The following is a 6,040-nucleotide window of genomic DNA, read 5'->3' on the forward strand; positions in this document are numbered from 1 at the left end:
TTGCCATGGCAGCCTTTTTGTCCGACGTGGCAGCAGAAAAACGCTGCCATAGCAGCGGTCCTAAAACAGATTTCAGCCTAAACTGTCGCCGTGGCAAAAACGCTGTCGTGGCAGCAGTTTCAAAAATTGCTGCCGTGGCAGCAGAATTCTTAGTCATGGCAACATGTTTTTGTTATTGTGGCAGAACTTTTCTGCCTAAGCTCTTTTCTTCACCGTTCTTCATCGGAGCGCTTCTTCTTCGTGTACAACTTTTGCGTTGGCTTCAATGTTTTGATGGTCATATATGAGTATATCTACCTAGTGGACTGCATATATAAATGCATATGTGTGATCTATTTTAGTGACACTCCTCCACCTAGTCCTTTCTAATCTGCACAACAATACCTCGATTCAAAATAAGCTCTACACTAAAAAGTGCTCAACGCTTCAAGTGATCTGTTTGTAGTTTCTTTGGCTGTAAATGTTGAACTTCGTGTTCATGTTTAGAGCTATTTGGATGAATTTTGTCAAACTAGTTGCACATGGTTGACCATTTGAAATTTCTTTTGACCAATCACTTTATCTCGCTATTTCACACGATTTTTGTGTTGTACACTTTCTTTTTTGAGTATCGTAGACGAGTATATATGTATCTCCTTATTGTATTGTACTAAGGTGTTCATGTAATTCAGATCGTCAACCTTGCCGTATGGGCACCATGTCGTGCCCGGCGCCACCGAAGGCGTCGTTTCTCTCAGCCTCCTCGCCCGTGGCCAACTACACTTAAGCCACCATCGTGTCCAAATTGCACTTCTCCTCCCCGCCCTCTGCCTCGGCACCCTCTTCACGCACTTCTCCTGCGCCGACAACGCTAGCAACTGATTCGCCGCACCGCCTACGGGGGTGCTCGCATGTGACTGTGTCGATCGCATCGGACGCGGTGTCGCAACCATCATCCATCCCAGTCGTCGATGCACTCTACTGTAATGTTGTATCTCATGTGTAGTTCACTACTTTAGTGATCTAAACATTCTTATATTTCTTTACGGAGGGAGTACATGCAGAACATGAGTTTTACCTGTATTTACTCAGCCAGGCTCACAGATGGAATAAAGCAAAAAAAAATGATGCAGTCTACCAAACACACCCTTAACGGTGTTTAGCATTCGTGGCCGGCACAGTCATGCGGGGCTCATAATGTGTGCTCTACAATCCCTCAAAAAAGTGGTCTCTACAAATTTTTTTATAAAACCCCTAAAAACAAAAAAAAACGCTTATGAAAAAGGAAAATGCAGCTTGCTGGATGCCGGTTGTTTCGCTGTATAATAAATGGCATAAAGTGCAGGGTCGTATAAGCAGCCATCGAGAGAGAGGCGTCTTGAGTCAACAGGGCTGCGACGCTTGTCCTTCGCCCTAGCCGCCGGCTCTCCCGCTCCGCACGGTCTAGCCATCGACGATCGTCGAGGAGCTCGAGCACACCTCCTTTTGATCGGAAGCCATGGTGGTGTCGCCTACTGCAGCGGAGGCGCCCGACGTCGATCTCGCGCAGGCGTCGAAGAAGGCGCTCGCCAGCCCTGCGGGTGCTAGGGCTGGGACCATATGGAAGGGGATGATGATCCGCGCGAACCGCAGCGTCGCCGACAACGACCCGTTACGCTGCTTGGTAAGCTCCGTGATCTCTCCCTCCCGATCCGTTCCCCTAATTAACACCCTCCTCCTTCCAGTTATATATACTGCATGTACGTTGCTGATCAAATCTACTACTCCCTCTGTCTCATAATATAAGAGTGTTTTTTACACTAATGTAGTGACAAAAACGTTTTTATATTATGAGACGGAGGGAGTAGCATTCTAGTGCTTTATTCCTGCCAACTGTACTGTTCTATCAAATCCTGCGGTCTTCTATTTTTTGGCAGGGTTGCTTTGAAGGGTTTTTATTTATTTATTTATGAAATGGGTGCTTTGAAGTGGTGGGTGACTGGGTGTCCGATCTCATGTATTGATTGGGTGTGCATTTTTAGTTTTTAGAACCAGGGTGCCATATTTGAACCCTTCTTTGAGGAAGTTTTAAATTTGTAAGTTTGGTTCAAGGTTTTTTGTGTGTGAATAGTTTGATTCAAGGTTTTATCTCCTACATTACGTTTTATGACACTATTTATCCATTTTTGAATAAGCTTCCACATTTTGTGATCTTGTCATGGCCTATATTTTTTTTCCAAAATGACATCAACGTGCCATGATGACATGACAGCGGATTAGACGGGCAACTCGGGCCGCTATTCACTAGGGATGTATTTCATGCGGTGTGGGAGCAATGTGGTGACTGGTGCAGCTAGTCAAACATGTTTGGTATAATTGACAAAATTTCATAGACTTTGACTAAAATTTGATGAAATCTCACATAATGAAGTATGCTCTGGACGAGTACACATCCGAGTTGTTTGTCTAATCATCCGCCACGTCGTCCTAACAAATGAATCTAACTTCTCGGTTAGGAGACAAATGATAAAATTGGGTAAAAGCTATCACAATGTGACAAGTAAGCGGTAAAATATCGAATTTGCCTCTTAAATCTGTAGGATTAGAAACACTCTTTTCACATGTTATCTCTTGGGCGGTCGGTTGCTATGTCTCATGTTGGCTCACGTTTTTCCCTGTTGTTTCGCTCGTTGTTCAGTTTGTATCTCTTGTGTTGGCAGCAGCGTCATTGGACAAAGCACAATACATTAAGATCATGATTTTGCATTCACAACAGATGGGGCTTTTTTCTGAATATAAGTTCTCCATTGTTAGTTAATGCTGTCAGTTTGCAGCGGATTATTGCCTTATTTGCATGATCTGTTTGAATAACATGTATTATTTGACACTTATTGTCTACTCAGATATATCTGCACATCGCTTTTAAAGCCTGGGACAGTGATCCTATATGTGCAAGAGTCCCTCAACTTCTGTAATGTGAAGGTAATATCTACTTAGCGAGCCAGCATGAGTTTGGTGCTGAAGTATATGTGGATTACCCAGTCTTTTCCTGATCCCACATATACTTCAACACCCCTCTCATGTGTGGCTCAATAAGGGCTCAATAAGGCTTAAACATGGACAGAAAGAGGGTGATCTTTATTTAAATTGCACAGCCGACACTTGAACCCAAGATCTCTTGGGTTTGATACCATGTTAAGTTTCATGCACCAATCATTAAAATAAAAAATCCAAAGATAATAAGAAAGTTGGGTGGCCCACATATATTCATCAACACTTTAAAAACTTGATATGCACCCTGGAACATACGTTATTGTTTACTAAGAATTGACCATTATCTTTTGTTGCCTAATATTTCCAGATAATGGAAGAAGTACAAAGAGTTCGTGCTGAAAGAATCAACCATCAAGATCAAATCAAAAGGTACAAGATAATTTGGATTACACCTATTCTCCTGAGCCAGCTCATGTACTCCATCCGTTTGTTTTACTCACCATATTAGATTTTATAAAATTTGACCAAACATATATTTAATAGTCTGAACATCTACAATACCTAATAAGTATATGAAAGTACATTCCATGATGAATCTAATGATATTTGTTTGTTATTGTAAATATTCATATATTTTTGTATAAACTGGAACAAACTTCGAAAAATTTGCATTGACTTGAAGACAAATCTAATATGCGAACTAAAAAGAAAAGAAGGAGGTACTAATCATTCCTCACGGTTGTTCTCTATTTTTATAAGCGTTATATATACTTGGAAATAAATTAATAGTCTCGTTGGAATTTTATAAAGATGTACTAGCTTATGGTTTTGGGGTTATGGTTTCTGTTGATGTTGGTGTGTGAAGACCTGGGTAGTGGGAAATTATATTAGTGTAATAGAGTTTATTTCATTTTTTACCCCCAAGTTGTGCCTGTGACAAAATTACCCCTGTTAAAAATTCTTACCACCTTTTGCCCCTAAGTGGTAACTAAATGACATGTTTTACCGGATTTAACGATTTCCCTCCAGTTCTGCCGAGAAGGAGCCAACCATCAAGCCTACGCTGTCCCGCTGTGCTACTGCATTTCTTGCACCCGACTGTGTGAAAAGAAGTGGAGATGGTGTATCAACCCCTGTTAGCACCAGGCATGCAGCTGGAATCCTGAAGACGCCCATAAACGTAAGAACACAGTTCTCCTTTTCTGATGCCCATTTTTGTTCAATCTTCAGGGCGTTAATGTTTCTACTGTATTTGCAGGTTGAAATAGTTTATCCACACATGACCGCCAATAGAGTTATCAATATATCAGAAACCATAGAATCCGCTGTTACTGGTGCGTCAAGAAGAAGAAAATCAATCATCAAAGGCTGCTCTTACGAGTGTAATGGTCGGATTTGGCAAGGCAACGAACTTGTTATTCTGCCCAACATCCGTGAAGGTAGCAGAATATCAGTTTGTCCAAGGCTAAGAGGAGTACGAGAGGCAGGTGATACTGGATCAGGTGCTAGTAGGACAGACTCAAGTAAACTGGGCAAAATAAGCTTGAGCGATAAGATTCAAGCTACAGAAGAGTGGCTTGAGGCAGTTGACGTACCAGCGTCACTACGCTGGCCAGGCGCCCCTGAGAGCGTACTAATGCTAGGTGAGGGCGGCAGAATGATCCTGACACAGTTATTGCAGTGCGTTGAAAGACTCCATTCCTCCGGAAAATCTCTCCAGGGAAAATTCGAAGAGAAGGATATCTTCTTCCTACCTTTATACGATGTGTTGGAAATAGACTCCGTCTGGCATGAACTTGACGCCGAGGGCTACCGGAGTGACCTTGAAGCTATAATTTCTATACTGAAGAAGCACTTCGTGGAAGACAATGTGGCCCGCGTGACCCGCTTTCCGATGCTCGTGGAGAACCTAATAGCAGAAATTAGAATGCTTAAATCGGAGGAAACCCTTGACTACAAGGATCTTGACAGGAGGTCTATCATTTTCAGTCATCCTGTCACGCTGTGCTCGTCCGCGCGGATCAGTATCTATACTAATATTATCCTCCATTCGAGCTCGTCGTACGGGACATACGGACAAAATTTTAGGGATGCATTGGACCCGCCAGGGTCGAAGAAGTTTCCTGCACCAAGCTGGGTGCTAAGAGCATACGATCGAAATGATCAATCATCGCCGGAAGGACTGAGAGACGTGTTTGTACATCCTGAGAAAGCATATCGCGATACATTTCTCTCCAGACTGCGTTTCTCCAGGTGCCTGGTGACGCACGCCCTAAAGAACGAGGTATTTACATCGTCTGCGCCCAGACTAGACATACCAAAATGTGCACATTATTGGTTTGTTGATTGACTTGACTCTTATTTTTCCAGATAACAGAGAAACAGGTTGAAGCCGCACTCTACTTGTTATGGCCAACTCAGTTGCCAGAACTACAACGGAGAGTGATGCTCCTTTTCAAGCCAACAGCTCGGTCCAAATCGGCAAATAAAAATTCTACATCACTAAAGACAGTGAACCTAATTGACCTACGAGAGGCTTTTGGCTCCAAGAAATGAAATAGCACACTTCAAGTGTTTCTGGTTAGTACTACCTTCTGTATACTCTATTCAGTCACCTCTGGCTCCATAGATTCCCAACTGAATTTTGCTTCAGATGCTAAGAGGGCTGATTCCCCTGCTTTACATGAGCTAATCCTAGATTCCCACTCTGAACCTGAAAATGGACCTACAATTTTTACATGTACTCTTTTCCAGCTTGAGGTTCACAGATTTGGATCAAATGTTGTTATATATTGCCTCATGTGCCTACAGTTTTCTTACCTGAAAATCCTAAGATTCTCACTCTGAACCTGAAAATGGACCTACAGTTTTCTTACTTGTACCCTGCATATATAAGTTGAAGCATGCATGTTAGCGTTCTTGTTTGAGTTTTTAGGTGTTCACTTGACGATAAGTGTGTAAATCCTTGTTTCATATGCTACACTACAGATTTTGATCAAATGCTGCTATATTGCCTTATGTGGAATACGTTACCAAATTGTCAATTAAATCTTGAAACCCCTAATATATCTGAAAATAATAGAGTTTA

This window comes from Triticum dicoccoides, chromosome 5A (assembly GCF_002162155.2).
Source record: "Triticum dicoccoides isolate Atlit2015 ecotype Zavitan chromosome 5A, WEW_v2.0, whole genome shotgun sequence".
NCBI lineage: Eukaryota > Viridiplantae > Streptophyta > Magnoliopsida > Poales > Poaceae > Triticum > Triticum dicoccoides.